We start from the raw sequence: 16,860 nt of genomic DNA, 5'->3' as shown, positions 1-16,860 counted from the left end.
GTCAAGCTTAAACTAATAGTTTCATTTATATTTTTCCCCTAAGGGGCTGGGACAGAGAGCATAGCTATGCCCCTGACACCCATGAAGCACCGCCCTCATGTTTTGATTGGCCCATAGGCCTATTAGTCAAAGAAAATGAATGACCATCAATATGTAAAAACATAGATGATCATCCATTGCATAGTATGACACTATGACCAGTTGCACTATTCTCATAAATTTTCAGTAATAAAAAGTGAGATAAGGTAATCATTGTGTGGCCATAAAATAGCCCAAACTTTACTGAGAACATTGTTTTTTGTCCAAAGTCCTGAGATAATTGCATTTGTGAAAACATGACAATCTTTGCAATTATATCATTAAGGCTGTCATTTGGCATATACAGTAGTGGTGGTAATTGACAAAACAATTACATTTTGATTAAAGTGTCATGTAACTTGTGTTGGGCCATTTCTAGTTTAAATATAACTTTATTGAGTATTTTTGTATTGACCCCAATATGTTTTATATAATGTACTCAGTTGAATGCTTGTCATCTATAGATTACCCCACGTGATGTCACAATACTTGTGTTGTCACAATATTGGTGATGTCACATTTCTAGTGTTGCCACCTCATAGAGCCGGGCAAGTTTACATGAAGCATGAACTGCTCAGTACTGTATGTTAGAAGTAATACGTGAAAAGCCGGCTCATAGACAAAGTGGTAAGCAATCTTAACTGCTTCATGCCAATATTTGTATATTTTTTTTTTGTGGGTACAAAAAATATAAATTATAGCAGGGGGAAAAAAACAACAACATGCGGATGTCAGGTTACGTGTTAGAGCCACTGGCCATGGCACCCCTGTCACAGTGCCGCGGCACCCTGGCAAGCTGCAGCGCACAGTTTGGGAACCACTGGCATATACAATAGGTCCCTTTATCTACTGTATGACCTGCATTTCATTCTTCATCAGAAATAAAATGAATCAAACCCCATACATTCACAAAATGACTTACTGAATAGGCCATATGTAAATGTTTGGTCAGGTTTAGTTTATATGCAGTTAGACTTGACCATAATGACCATGATCAGCGCAAGAAGAAAGACAGGCGATAGAGTGCGATTAGACAATTAAAGACAGCGCATTGACTTTTACAGAAATGACATAGCTAGAAAGATACAGTATGTCATAATAATAAATATTTATTTTGGAATGTCAATTATCAGACTTGTGATTGCATAACATTTATTTTGTACAGAGCTGCAAGCTCCCCATATGGATGAACTCTGCTCCACTCCACTGTTACTAAGAGGCTACAGATGTGGAATAGACCAGCCTGAATACTATGCAAGGTAGGTGACTCAGCCGTGACCGTTTAGTTTTACCAGTATATTTGGATGTGCATTATTCTAGAACTACAGAGACGGCATGTACTGTCAGATGGCAAGCTGAAGCTTCTGGCTCCATAGTAGTGGGCGAGCCATAGATTACACTGCATCTTTCAGCATATTCATGGTATCTAATTCCTACTAAATAGCTGGTGAACTGCTCATGCACTATATGCTGGGTGCTTATTCCAATGTCCTGTTCCAATGTCTCCTTAGCTGCATTTTTTTATGACCCCCTACCAAATGTTTTCCCCTGGGGTCCCTCCATGTCCCAGTACGACCCTCTCCCTAATGTTTTTTTGTTTAATTTGAACTTGCCTACACTGATGTCCACAAAACCCCTACCCTGCAGACGTAGAGGTGTAAATTCATGGGGGGGGGGGGCTGTCAAAGAAGAAGAGGGTGGGGTGGAAGTTTGTGTGTGTGCGTCGAAGAAGAGGGTGGGATGTTAATTTTGGGGGGGGGGGGCTGACAAAGAAGAAGAGGGTGTCTAGAGATACACCTTAAGAATATGTATTGTGTACATAGAGTGAATTGAAAATGGCAGGAAGAAACAGATGCCACGAGAGCTGCACATAGCAACACTTCCCATAGCAACAATTCTGGCCATGCCCCTATTGTGACATCACAATGAAATGGAATGTCTAGTACCTGAACATTCTAAACAGTCCCAGCAGTAGAGAGCGGAGGTAGTAGAGAAATGAGAGGCTGGAGGAGAAGAGAGATGGTGTAGCAAGAAGAAAGTAGAGGAGAGAGGTGGAAGTTGAGGAGGAAAGACATCTGAGGGGGAATCAGAGACATTTTCAAAAGTAATGAGAGAAACGGGGGCAGGAACACCAAGAAGAAACTGTAAGAGAAATTAGCTCAAACATAAATCATTACTGGGATGAGAAGAATGGGGTAAATAGCAAGCTGTACATTGGTGGGGTGGCGTCAGAGAAGAAGAGGGTGGGGTGTAAGTTCATGGGTGGGCGTCAAAGAAGAAGAGGGTGGGGTGTAAGTTCGTGGGGGACCTGTCAAAGAAGAAGAGGGTGGGGTGTAAGTTCGTGGGTGGGCATCGAAGAAGAAGAGGGTGCCTATAGATACACCATAAGAATATGTATTGTGTATATTGGTGATGTCAAAATTCTAGTGTTGCCACCTCATAGAGCCCGGGAAAGTTTACATGAAGCATGAACTGCTCAGTACTGTATGATAGAAGTAATGGGGCAGATGTACTAATCCCCCTTAGCGCTTCTCAAATAATGGGTCCCGCTTCTCCTGCATAACGAGGAGAAGCAGGCACCCTTTATTTGCTAATGTATTAACCCCCCCAAGCCTATAAGGAGAGCCGTTATGCCCAGTGTTAACGGCTCTCCTTTTGGGCTCCCCCGGCGCCCCGCGCATGCTCAGTGCGCTTCCCCCCCCCCCCTGTCCGGCTCTAATGGGCATGCGCGAGATCTCGCAAAAACCGCAAGATCTCCTGCGCAGCCCGAGCCAGAAGCAGGGCTAGCGTTGTCCCCACAGTGGGGGATAGGACAACGCTAGCCCTGAGCTGGCGAAGCGGCTGGGGCGAATTAACGCCTTGAAGGCTGTTAATACATCGCCCCAGCCGTTAATCCCTGGGGGGGATTGCAGGGGACAGCCCCGCCGAGCATAACTCGGCGGGCTGTCACTAGCGCTTGTTAGGTGTGCTAGTAATACATTAACATAAACGTAATCCCCCCCAGTTAACCAGCGTTAAGTGCATTTTTGCACTTAACGCTGCTTCGTACATCTGCCCTTATACGTGAAAAGCCGGCTCATAGACAAAGTGGTAAGCCATCTCTAACTGCTTCATGACAATATTTGTATCTTTTTTTTTTTTGTGGGTAAAAAAAATATAAATTATAACAGGGAGAAAAAAACAACAACATGCGGATGTCAGGGTGCGTGTTAGAGCCACCGGCCATGGCACCCCTGTCACAGCGCCGCAACACCCTGGGAAGCTGCAGCGCACAGTTTGGGAACCACTGGCATATACTGTAGGTCCCTTTATCTACTGTATGACCTGCATTTCATGCTTCATCAGAAATAAAATGAATCAAACCCCATACATTCACAAAATGACTTACTGAATAGGCCATATATAAATGTTTGGTCAGGTTTAGATTATATGCAGTAAGACTTGACCATAATGACCATGATCAGCACAAGAAGAAAGACAGGCGATAGAGTGCGATTAGACAATTAAAGACAGCGCATTGACTTTTACAGAAATGACATAGCTAGAAAGATACAGTATATCATAATAATAAATATTTATTTTGGAATGTCAATTATCAGACTTGTGATTGCATAACATTTATTTTGTACAGAGCTGCAAGCTCCCCATATGGATGAACTCTGCTCCACTCCACTGTTACTAAGAGACTACAGATGTGGAATAGACCAGCCTGAATACTATGCAAGGTAGGTGACTCAGCCGTGACCGTTTAGTTTTACCAGTATATTTGGATGTGCATTATTCTAGAACTACAGAGACAGCATGTACTGTCAGATGGCAAGCTGAAGCTTCTGGCTCCATAGTAGTGGGCGAGCCATAGATTACACTGCATCTTTCAGCATATTCATGGTATCTAATTCCTACTAAATAGCTGGTGAACTGCTCATGCACTATATGCTGGGTGCTTATTCCAATGTCCTGTTCCAATATCCCATTAGCTGCATTTTTTTTTATGATCCCCTACCAAATGTTTTCCCCTGGGGTCCCTCCATGTCCCAGTACGACCCTCTCCCTAATGTTTTTTTGTTTCATTTGAACTTGCCTACACTGATGTCCACAAAACCCCTCCCCTGCAGACATAGGTGTGTGAATTCGTGGGGGGGGGGGCTGTCAAAGAAGACGAGGGTGGGGTGTAAGTTCGTGGGTGCCCGTCAAAGAAAAGGGTGGGGTGTAAATTTGTGTGGGGGGGGGGGGGAAGGCTGACAAAGAAGAAGAGGGTGTCTAGAGATGGGAAGCGGTCATCTATTAGAACTTAAGGTCGACATGGGCCAAGGTCGACATGACTTAAGGTCGAATTTGCATAAAGGTAGACATGAGGAAGGTCGACTGGTCATAAGGTCGACATAGGTTTTTCACTGTTTTTTGAGCCGACATGTGCCGACAGGCGGTATTTCATGCCCTATCATCCACTAGGGCGTGGAGGAGGTTATTAAAGCTGTGGCGAGCGAAGCGAGACACCGTGCTCGAAGCATTGCGAGCGAAGCGAGCAATACGAACGTCCGATTCTCATTGCCAACGGTGTCCATGTCGACTGTGTCGACATCCGGGTAAAAAAACAGTGAAAAACCCATTTCGACCTTATGACCAGTCGACCTTCCTCATGTCGACCTTTATGCAAATTCGACCTTAAGTCATGTCGACCTTGGCCCATGTCGACCTTAAGTCAGGTCGACCTTCCTGCCAGTCGACCTAGTGGGGTCGACCTAATGACTGTAGACCTAAGTGTGGTCTGACAGATGTACCGATTCCCTAGAGATACACCTTAAGAGTATGTATTGTGTACATAGAGTGGATTGAAAATGGCAGAAAGAAACAGATGCCACCAGAGCTGCACATAGCAACACTTCCCATAGCAACAATTCTGGCCATGCCCCTATTGTGACATCACAATGAAACGGAATGTCTAGTACCTGAACATTCTAAACAGTCCCAGCAGTAGTGAGCGGAGGTAGTAGAGAAATGAAAGGCTGGAGGAGAAGAGAGATGGTGTAGCAAGAAGAAAGTAGAGGAGAGAGGTGGGAGTTGAGGAGGAAAGACATCTGAGGGGAATCAGAGACATTTTCAAAAGTAATGAGAGGAAACGGTGGCCAAAAGACAGCTGCCAGAGAAATATTTCTCAGGACAAACAGGAACACCAAGAAAAAACTGTAAGAGAATTTAGCTCAAACATAAATCATTACTGGGATCAGAAGAATGGGGTAAATAGCAATCTGTACATTGGTGCGGTGCTGTCAGAGAAGAAGAGGGTGGGGTGTAAGTTCATGGGTGGGCGTCAAAGAAGAAGAGGGTGGGGTGTAAGTTCGTGGGGGACCTGTCAAAGAAGAAGAGGGTGGGGTGTAAGTTCGTGGGTGGGCATCGAAGAAGAAGAGGGTGGGGTGTAAGTTCCTAGGGGGGCCTGTGAAAGAAGAAGAGGGTGCCTAGAGATACACCATAAGAATATGTATTGTGTATATTGGTGATGTCAAAATTCTAGTGTTGCCACCTCATAGCGTCGGGTAAGTTTACATGAAGCATGAACTGCTCAGTACTGTATGTTAGAAGTAATACGTGAAAAGCCGGCTCATAGACAAAGTGGTAAGCAATCTCTAACTGCTTTATGCCAATATTTGTATCTTTTTTTTTTGTGGGTAAAAAAAATATAAATTATAGCAGGGGGAAAAAAACAACAACATGCGGATGTCAGGTTACGTGTTAGAGCCACCGGCCATGGCACCCCTGTCACAGCGCCGCGGCACCCTGGGAAGCTGCAGCGCACAGTTAGGGAACCACTGGCATATACAGTAGGTCCCTTTATCTACTGTATGACCTGCATTTCATTCTTCATCAGAAATAAAATGAATCAAACCCCATACATTCACAAAATGACTTACTGAATAGGCCATATGTAAATAATTGGTCAGGTTTAGTTTATATGCAGTTAGACTTGACCATAATGACCATGATCAGCGCAAGAAGAAAGACAGGCGATAGAGTGCGATTAGACAATTAAATACAGTGCATTGACTTTTACAGAAATGACATAGCTAGAAAGATACAGTATATCATAATAATAAATATTTATTTTGGAATGTCAATTATCAGACTTGTGATTGCATAACATTTATTTTGTACAGAGCTGCAAGCTCCCCATATGGATGAACTCTGCTCCACTGCTACTAAGAGGCTACAGATGTGGAATAGACCAGCCTGAATACTATGCAAGGTAGGTGACTCAGCCGTGACCGTTTAGTTATACCAGTATATTTGGCTGTGCATTATTCTAGAACTACAGAGACAGCATGAACTGTCAGATGGCAAGCTGAAGCTTCTGGCTCCATAGTAGTGGGCGAGCCATAGATTACACTGCATCTTTCAGCATATTCATGGTATCTAATTCCTACTAAATAGCTGGTGAACTGCTCATGCACTATATGCTGGGTGCTTATTCCAATGTCCTGTTCCAATGTCCCATTACTTGCATTTTTTTTATGATCCCCCTACCATACGTTTTCCCCTGGGGTCCCTCCATGTCCCAATACGACCCTCTCCCTAATGTTTTTTTGTTTCATTTGAACTTGCCTACACTGATGTCCACAAAACCCCTCCCCTGCAGACGTAGGGGAGTAAATTCATGGGGGGGGGGGGGCTTTCAAAGAAGAAGAGGGTGGGGTGTAAGTTTGTGGGTGTGCGTCGAAGAAGAGGGTGGGGTGTAAATTTGGGGGGGGGGGGGGCTGACAAAGAAGAAGAGGGTGTCTAGAGATACACCTTAAGAATATGTATTGTGTACATAGAGTGAATTGAAAATGGCAGGAAGAAACAGATTCCACCAGAGCTGCACATAGCAACGCTTCCCATAGCAACAATTCTGGCCATGCCCCTATTGTGACATCACAATGAAACGGAATGTCTAGTACCTGAACATTCTAAACAGTCCCAGCAGTAGTGAGCGGAGGTAGTAGAGAAATGAGAGGCTGGACCAGAAGAGAGATGGTGTAGCAAGAAGAAAGTAGAGGAGAGAGGTGGAAGTTGAGGAGGAAAGACATCTGAGGGGGAATCAGAGACATTTTCAAAAGTAATGAGAGAAACGGGGGCCAAAAGACAGCTGCCAGAGAAATATTTCTCAGGACAAACAGGAACACCAAGGAAAAACTGTAAGAGAAATTAGTTTAAACATAAATCATTACTGGGATCAGAAGAATGGGGTAAATAGCAATCTGTACATTGGTGGGGTGGCGTCAGAGAAGAAGAGGGTGGGGTGTAAGTTCATGGGTGGGCGTCAAAGAAGAAGAGGGTGGGGTGTAACTTCATGGGGGACCTGTCAAAGAAGAAGAGGGTGGGGTGTAAGTTCGTGGGTGGGCATTGAAGAAGAAGAGGGTGCCTATAGATACACCATAAGAATATGTATTGTGTATATTGGTGATGTCAAAATTCTAGTGTTTGCCACCTCATAGAGCCCGGGAAAGTTTACATGAAGCCTGAACTGCTCAGTGCTGTATGATAGAAGTAATGGGGCAGATGTACTAACCCCCTTAGCGCTTCTCTAATAATGGATCCCGCTTCTCCTGCATAACGAGGAGAAGCAGGCACCCGTTATTTGCTAATGTATTAACCCCCCCCCCCCCCCCCCCAAGCCGATAAGGAGAGGCGTTATGCCCAGTGTTAACGGCTCTCCTTTTCGGCTCCCCCGGCGCCCCGCGCATGCTCAGTGCGCTTCCCCCCCCCCCCTGTCCGGCTCTAATGGGCATGCGCGAGATCTCGCAAAAACCGCGAGATCTCCTGCGCAGCCCGAGCCAGAACCAGGGCTAGCGTTGTCCCCACAGTGGGGGATAGGACAACGCTAGCCCTGAGCTGGCAAAGCAGCGGGGCGTATTAACGCCTTGAAGGCTGTTAATACATCGCCCCAGCCGTTAATCCCTGGGGAGGATTGCAGGGGACAGCCCCGCCAAGCATAACTCGGCGGGCTGTCACTAGCGCACGTTAGGTGTGCTAGTAATACATTAACATAAACGTAATCCCCCCCAGTTAACCAGCGTTAAGTGCATTTTTGCACTTAACGCTGCTTCGTACATCTGCCCCAATACGTGAAAAGCCGGCTCATAGACAAAGTGGTAAGCAATCTCTAACTGCTTCATGACAATATTTGTATCTTTTTTTTTTGTGGGTAAAAAAAATATAAATTATAGCAGGGGGAAAAAAACAACAACATGCGGATGTCAGGTTGCGTGTTAGAGCCACTGGCCATGGCACCCCTGTCACAGAGCCGCGGCACCCTGGGAAGCTGCAGCGCACAGTTTGGGAACCACTGGCATATACTGTAGGTCCCTTTATCTACTGTATGACCTGCATTTCATTCTTCATCAGAAATAAAATGAATCAAACCCCATACATTCACAAAATGACTTACTGAATAGGCCATATGTAAATAATTGGTCAGGTTTAGTTTATATGCAGTTAGACTTGACCATAATGACCATGATCAGCGCAAGAAGAAAGACAGGCGATAGAGTGCGATTAGACAATTAAATACAGTGCATTGACTTTTACAGAAATGACATAGCTAGAAAGATACAGTATATCATAATAATAAATATTTATTTTGGAATGTCAATTATCAGACTTGTGATTGCATAACATTTATTTTGTACAGAGCTGCAAGCTCCCCATATGGATGAACTCTGCTCCACTGCTACTAAGAGGCTACAGATGTGGAATAGACCAGCCTGAATACTATGCAAGGTAGGTGACTCAGCCGTGACCGTTTAGTTATACCAGTATATTTGGCTGTGCATTATTCTAGAACTACAGAGACAGCATGAACTGTCAGATGGCAAGCTGAAGCTTCTGGCTCCATAGTAGTGGGCGAGCCATAGATTACACTGCATCTTTCAGCATATTCATGGTATCTAATTCCTACTAAATAGCTGGTGAACTGCTCATGCACTATATGCTGGGTGCTTATTCCAATGTCCTGTTCCAATGTCCCATTACTTGCATTTTTTTTATGATCCCCCTACCATACGTTTTCCCCTGGGGTCCCTCCATGTCCCAATACGACCCTCTCCCTAATGTTTTTTTGTTTCATTTGAACTTGCCTACACTGATGTCCACAAAACCCCTCCCCTGCAGACGTAGGGGAGTAAATTCATGGGGGGGGGGGGCTTTCAAAGAAGAAGAGGGTGGGGTGTAAGTTTGTGGGTGTGCGTCGAAGAAGAGGGTGGGGTGTAAATTTGGGGGGGGGGGGGGGGGGGGGGCTGACAAAGAAGAAGAGGGTGTCTAGAGATACACCTTAAGAATATGTATTGTGTACATAGAGTGAATTGAAAATGGCAGGAAGAAACAGATTCCACCAGAGCTGCACATAGCAACGCTTCCCATAGCAACAATTCTGGCCATGCCCCTATTGTGACATCACAATGAAACGGAATGTCTAGTACCTGAACATTCTAAACAGTCCCAGCAGTAGTGAGCGGAGGTAGTAGAGAAATGAGAGGCTGGAGGAGAAGAGAGATGGTGTAGCAAGAAGAAAGTAGAGGAGAGAGGTGGAAGTTGAGGAGGAAAGACATCTGAGGGGGAATCAGAGACATTTTCAAAAGTAATGAGAGAAACGGGGGCCAAAAGACAGCTGCCAGAGAAATATTTCTCAGGACAAACAGGAACACCAAGGAAAAACTGTAAGAGAAATTAGTTTAAACATAAATCATTACTGGGATCAGAAGAATGGGGTAAATAGCAATCTGTACATTGGTGGGGTGGCGTCAGAGAAGAAGAGGGTGGGGTGTAAGTTCATGGGTGGGCGTCAAAGAAGAAGAGGGTGGGGTGTAACTTCATGGGGGACCTGTCAAAGAAGAAGAGGGTGGGGTGTAAGTTCGTGGGTGGGCATTGAAGAAGAAGAGGGTGCCTATAGATACACCATAAGAATATGTATTGTGTATATTGGTGATGTCAAAATTCTAGTGTTGCCACCTCATAGAGCCCGGGAAAGTTTACATGAAGCCTGAACTGCTCAGTGCTGTATGATAGAAGTAATGGGGCAGATGTACTAACCCCCTTAGTGCTTCTCTAATAATGGATCCCGCTTCTCCTGCATAACGAGGAGAAGCAGGCACCCGTTATTTGCTAATGTATTAACCCCCCCCCCCCAAGCCGATAAGGAGAGGCGTTATGCCCAGTGTTAACGGCTCTCCTTTTCGGCTCCCCCGGCGCCCCGCGCATGCTCAGTGCGCTTCCCCCCCCCCCCTGTCCGGCTCTAATGGGCATGCGCGAGATCTCGCAAAAACCGCGAGATCTCCTGCGCAGCCCGAGCCAGAACCAGGGCTAGCGTTGTCCCCACAGTGGGGGATAGGACAACGCTAGCCCTGAGCTGGCAAAGCAGCGGGGCGTATTAACGCCTTGAAGGCTGTTAATACATCGCCCCAGCCGTTAATCCCTGGGGAGGATTGCAGGGGACAGCCCCGCCGAGCATAACTCGGCGGGCTGTCACTAGCGCACGTTAGGTGTGCTAGTAATACATTAACATAAACGTAATCCCCCCCAGTTAACCAGCGTTAAGTGCATTTTTGCACTTAACGCTGCTTCGTACATCTGCCCCAATACGTGAAAAGCCGGCTCATAGACAAAGTGGTAAGCCATCTCTAACTGCTTCATGACAATATTTGTATCTTTTTTTTTTGTGGGTACAAAAAATATAAATTATAGCAGGGGGAAAAAAACAACAACATGCGGATGTCAGGTTGCGTGTTAGAGCCACTGGCCATGGCACCCCTGTCACAGCGCCGCGGCACCCTGGGAAGCTGCAGCGCACAGTTTGGGAACCACTGGTATATACAGTAGGTCCCTTTATCTACTGTATGACCTGCATTTCATGCTTCATCAGAAATAAAATGAATCAAACCCCATACATTCACAAATTGACTTACTTAATAGGCCATATGTAAATGTTTGGTCAGGTTTAGTTTATATGCAGTTGGACTTGACCATAATGACCATGATCAGCGCAAGAAGAAAGACAGGCGATAGAGTGCGATTAGACAATTAAAGACAGCGCATTGACTTTTACAGAAATGACATAGCTAGAAAGATACAGTATATCATAATAATAAATATTTATTTTGGAATGTCAATTATCAGACTTGTGATTGCATAACATTTATTTTGTACAGAGCTGCAAGCTCCCCATATGGATGAACTCTGCTCCACTGTTACTAAGAGGCTACAGATGTGGAATAGACCAGCCTGAATACTATGCAAGGTAGGTGACTCAGCCGTGACCGCTTAGTTTTACCAGTATATTTGGCTGTGCATTATTTTAGAACTACAGAGACAGCATGTACTGTCAGATGGCAAGCTGAAGCTTCTGGCTCCATAGTAGTGGGCGAGCCATAGATTACACTGCATCTTTCAGCATATTCATGGTATCTAATTCCTACTAAATAGCTGGTGAACTGCTTATGCACTATATGCTGGGTGCTTATTCCAATGTCCTGTTCCAATGTCCCATTAGCTGCATTTTTTGTATGATCCCCCTACCATACGTTTTCCCCTGGGGTCCCTCCATGTCCCAGTACGACCCTCTCCCTAATGTTTTTTTGTTTCATTTGAACTTGCCTACACTGATGTCCACAAAACCCCTACCCTGCAGACCTAGGGGTGTAAATTCATGGGGGGGGGGGGGGGGGAAGGGGCTGTCAAAGAAGAAGAGGGTGGGGTGTAAGTTTGTGGGTGTGCGTCGAAGAAGAGGGTGGGGTGTTCATTTTTTGGGGGGGGGCTGACAAAGAAGAAGAGGGTGTCTAGAGATACACCTTAAGAATATGTATTGTGTACATAGAGTGAATTGAAAATGGCAGGAAGAAACAGATGCCACGAGAGCTGCACATAGCAACACTTCCCATAGCAACAATTCTGGCCATACCCCTATTGTGACATCACAATGAAACGGAATGTCTAGTACCTGAACATTCTAAACAGTCCCAGCAGTAGTGAGCGGAGGTAGTAGAGAAATGGGAGGCTGGAGGAGAAGAGAGATGGTGTAGCAAGAAGAAAGTAGAGGAGAGAGGTGGAAGTTGAGGAGGAAAGACATCTGAGGGGGAATCAGAGTCTTTTTCAAAAGTAATGAGAGAAACGGGGGCCAGAAGACAGCTGCCAGAGAAATATTTCTCAGGACAAACAGGAACACCTAGAAAAAACTGTAAGAGAAATTAGCTCAAACATAAATCATTACTGGGATCAGAAGAATGGGGTAAATAGCAATCTGTACATTGGTGGGGTGGCGTCAGAGAAGAAGAGGGTGGGGTGTAAGGTCATGGGTGGGTGTCAAAGAAGAAGACGGTGGGGTGTAAGTTTGTGGAGGACCTGTCAAAGAAGAAGAGGGTGGGGTGTAAGTTCGTGGGTGGGCATCGAAGAAGAAGAGGGTGCGGTGTAAGTTCATGGGGAGGGGGGGCCTGTGAAAGAAGAAGAGGGTGCCTAGAGATACACCATAAGAATATGTATTGTGTATATTGGTGATGTCAAAATTCTAGTGTTGCCACCTCATAGCGTCGGGTAAGTTTACATGAAGCATGAACTGCTCAGTACTGTATGAAAGAAGTAATACGTGAAAAGCCGGCTCATAGACAAAGTGGTATGAAATCTCTAACTGCTTCATGACAATATTTGTATCTTTTTTTTGTGGGTAAAAAAAATATAAATTATAGCAGGGGGAAAAAACAACAACATGCGGATGTCAGGTTGCGTGTTAGAGCCACTGGCCATGGCACCCCTGTCACAGCGCCGCGGCACCCTGGGAAGCCGCAGTGCACAGTTTGGGAACCACTGGCATATACAGTAGGTCCCTTTATCTACTGTATGACCTGCATTTCATGCTTCATCAGAAATAAAATGAATCAAACCCCATACATTCACAAAATGACTTACTGAATAGGCCATATGTAAATAATTGGTCAGGTTTAGTTTATATGCAGTTAGACTTGACCAAAATGACCATGATCAGCGCAAGAAGAAAGACAGGCGATAGAGTGCGATTAGACAATTAAATACAGTGCATTGACTTTTACAGAAATGACATAGCTAGAAAGATACAGTATATCATAATAATAAATATTTATTTTGGAATGTCAATTATCAGACTTGTGATAGCATAACATTTATTTTGTACAGAGCTGCAAGCTCCCCATATGGATGAACTCTGCTCCACTCCACTGTTACTAAGAGGCTACAGATGTGGAATAGACCAGCCTGAATACTATGCAAGGTAGGTGACTCAGCCGTGACCGTTTAGTTATACCAGTATATTTGGCTGTGCATTATTCTAGAACTACAGAGACAGCATGAACTGTCAGATGGCAAGCTGAAGCTTCTGGCTCCATAGTAGTGGGCGAGCCATAGATTACACTGCATCTTTCAGCATATTCATGGTATCTAATCAGGGCCGGTGCACGGCGTTTTGGCACCCTAGGCAAAACTTCTAATTATGTGCCCCCCCCCCTTACCCCCTTACTCGTTATTCGTTATGAATAAAGTATATATATGTTTCTGTGAAGGAAGAGCCAGATCACTCAGGACTATAATACATTATATATATTTCCTTCCCACACCTGTTCTCCAGTATCCCTCACACACTTGTACCCCTGTCCTGCATGCTGCATTTTCCCTTATTCACATGTAACCAGGCCATGCACCCAGCCTCATCCCTAACACATGTTCCACAGCCCTGCACCTCCCCCAAAACACATGTTCCCCAGCCCTGCACCTCCCCAAAAACACATGTTCCCCAGCCCTGCACCTCCCCCAAAACACATGTTTTCCAGCCCTGCACCTCCCCCAAAACACATGTTCCCCAGCCCTGCAACACCCATGTACCCCAGCCCTGCACTTTACCCAACACACATGTTCTCCTGCCCTGAACCTCCTCCAAAACACATTACCTAACCCTGCACCTCCCCCAACACACATGTTCCCCAGCCCTGCAACACACGTCCCCCAGCCCTGCACTTCCCCCAACTCACATGTAAAACCATCCCTGCACCTCCCATCCCTCAAATACATAAAGTATGTGCCAGTCACCTTTTCTATATGTCTGGATAATCTGTCTGCTGGCAGGGTCTCTTAGGAATCGGCTCTTGTGCTGGAGGGGGCGGAGCTACCAGACGATCTCTGTGTGAAGAGCAGCAGCAAGCAGGAAGCAGGAAGCAGAAGAGCATGGACGCAAGCATCATAACTGCCGGCTGCTGCTGGAAACTGAGCCCAGCAATCACCCGCAGAACGCAGTACCTGCTCCCAGGCCCGGGTAACAGCATTCCAATGTGCAAAATGTGCTGGGGGGGGGGGAAGTGTCAGACTCTCCTAAAACTCAGGAAGTCCAGTAAAATACTAAAGTTAAACGATCACAGTACTGGGGCGCCCTCTAGTGGCCAGCGCCCTAGGCAGCTGCCTAAAGCTGCCTAGTGGTAGCTCCGGCCCTGTATCTAATTCCTACTAAATAGCTGGTGAACTGCTTATGCACTATATGCTGGGTGCTTATTCCAATGTCCTGTTCCAATGTCCCATTAGCTGCATTTTTTTTTGATCCCCTACCATACGTTTTCCCCTGGGGTCCCTCCATGTCCCAGTACGACCCTCTCCCTAATGTTTTTTTGTTTCTTTTGAACTTGCCTACACTGAAGTCCACAAAGCCCCTACCCTGCAGACGTCAGTAATGGGAGTGGTGGCATTGGATGCTGTTGCTCCAGGGGCCATGACATTTATACAGTAGTTGATATATGATATAGAATAGATCTTAGGGCCTGATTCAGACCTGATCACCTCTGGGCAAATTAGCAGAGTCCTGCGATCAGATGGTCGCAACACAGAGACAGAGTCCAAACCTGGCCAGTGCCAGTCTGCGAATGGCTTATGAAAATATTGCCGAATGGCGTCCAGCTGTAAATCCATTCGCAGCTCACTTACCATTGAATGGTTTTCCAAGTCTGTGCAAACGTACACAACTCTGACCCTTCCACAACTGTGCGATAGAAACACGTTGATCGAGGCCCGAGCTGACATTAAAGTCCCTCCCTGAAAACCTTTGAGTACACCAGCGTTTCTCCTGTCACTCCTAGAAAACCGTTGGTTACCACCCATAAATGGCATCTTCCTGTCATTCAACTTGCGAGGTGCTTTCAAATAGAGAAGTCTGAGATTTTTGGCACTGTTTGGCCTCGATAATTGTACGCCTTGATAATTCACACAGCTGCGGTCAAGTCTGAATAACACCCTTAACTTGTTCCCAGAATGTTTTTTTCCCCCTTTGTTGCTAACCAGAAATATTTAGGCTCAAAATAGGAAAAATTATGACAAAAACATAATTTTCTGTTTCAAATACGTTTGGCACGAACCTCAGACTATTGGTGTATATATATTTATATGTATAGATATACCTCCCACAAAAAATATCTAAGCTGAGATAGTGGCACCCTGTAAACTCAGAGTTTCACTTTTTTTTCTTCTTATTTAGGCCCTTTTTCAGTAATAAAAAGTGAGATAAGGTAATCATTGTTTGAACATAAAATAGCCCAAACTTTACTGAGAACAATATTTTTTGTTCAAAGTCCTGAGATAATTTGTGAAAACATGAAAATCTTTGCACTTATATCATTATGGCTGTCATTTGGCTTATACAGTAGTGGTGATAATTGACAGTACAAATACTTTTTTTCTAAAGTGTCATGTAACTTGTGTTGGGCCATTTCTAGTTTAATATAACTTTATTGAGTATTTTGTATTGACCTCAATATGTTTTAGATAATGTACTCAGTTCAATGCATGTCAGCTATAGATTACCCAATGTGATGTCACAATACTGGTGATGTCACAATATTGGTGATGTTAGAATTCTAGTGTTGCCACCTCATAGAGCCGGGTAAGTTTACATGAAGCATGAACTGCTTAGTACTGTATGATAGAAGTAATACGTGAAAAGCCGGCTCATAGACAAAGTGGTAAGCAAACTCTTACTGCTTCATGACAATATTTGTGTCTTTTTTGTGGGTAAAAAAATATATAAATTATAACAATAAGTTATTGTCATTCCGATAAGTATCAGTAAACATTCTTTGCATAAAACCACATGTTATGAAGGTCCCTATTTCTTTGAACTAGATCTCTAGTTTTTATCAGAAATCAAATTTATTAAATCCCTTACATTAAATGAAACTAATGATGAATAATATATAGAATATATATTTTATATAAAACAGTTTCTAATAGGTTTCTTTTTTTAGTGTAGTGAGAGACCTTTAAAATATTAGACTTGCGATTATTTATAATATATATTGTGTATAGCCTGCAAGCTTGGCGGCTCAACATGGATGAACTCCGCTCTCCGCTCTCCTGCTCTACTCCAGAGAACACAAGCCAGAATACAACTCATAGTAGGCGGCTTTTAGCCAATGAAACTTTTGTTGTAGTAGTTTATTTGACTCTTTGGTATTGTGGAATTAGATAACACAGCATGTCCTGGGTCAATGGGGCAAGCTGGAACTGGTAGCTGGTAAATAGCTGGTGATTTTGTACATACGCGCAACACGTACACGTGCTGTCAGCTGCCCACCCCGGCAGTCACGTCACTGTCGAAAGTTTTCATGGGAACACACATGAAACGCTGGGTGTTCCCATGGGCATGTCCACCTGCCCCATGCCCCCCGTCCGCACTGGTCGGTGCAAACAGGATGGCAAACTAGCAGTTCGTATGCGCATGTGCAGAAATGCGCATATGCTGTAGTAAAACATCAG

General features: G+C 44.7%; 1 long non-coding RNA gene across 1 annotated transcript; it reads left to right on the top strand.

The window, feature by feature from the left end:
* The first annotated feature begins 9,567 nt into the window (after positions 1-9,567).
* On the top strand, positions 9,568-16,486 carry LOC146058790 (uncharacterized). The gene is made up of 5 exons (XR_014469957.1): positions 9,568-9,767; positions 11,256-11,344; positions 13,249-13,342; positions 14,191-14,377; positions 16,411-16,486. It is a non-coding gene; the product is annotated as an uncharacterized LOC146058790 (long non-coding RNA).
* The last annotated feature ends 374 nt before the right edge of the window (positions 16,487-16,860 follow it).

Source organism: Crinia signifera, chromosome 2, assembly GCF_055691185.1.
Source record: "Crinia signifera chromosome 2, ASM5569118v1, whole genome shotgun sequence".
NCBI lineage: Eukaryota > Metazoa > Chordata > Amphibia > Anura > Myobatrachidae > Crinia > Crinia signifera.
Note: the sequence above shows the minus strand (reverse complement) of the source record. Positions and strands in the feature narration are given on the sequence as shown.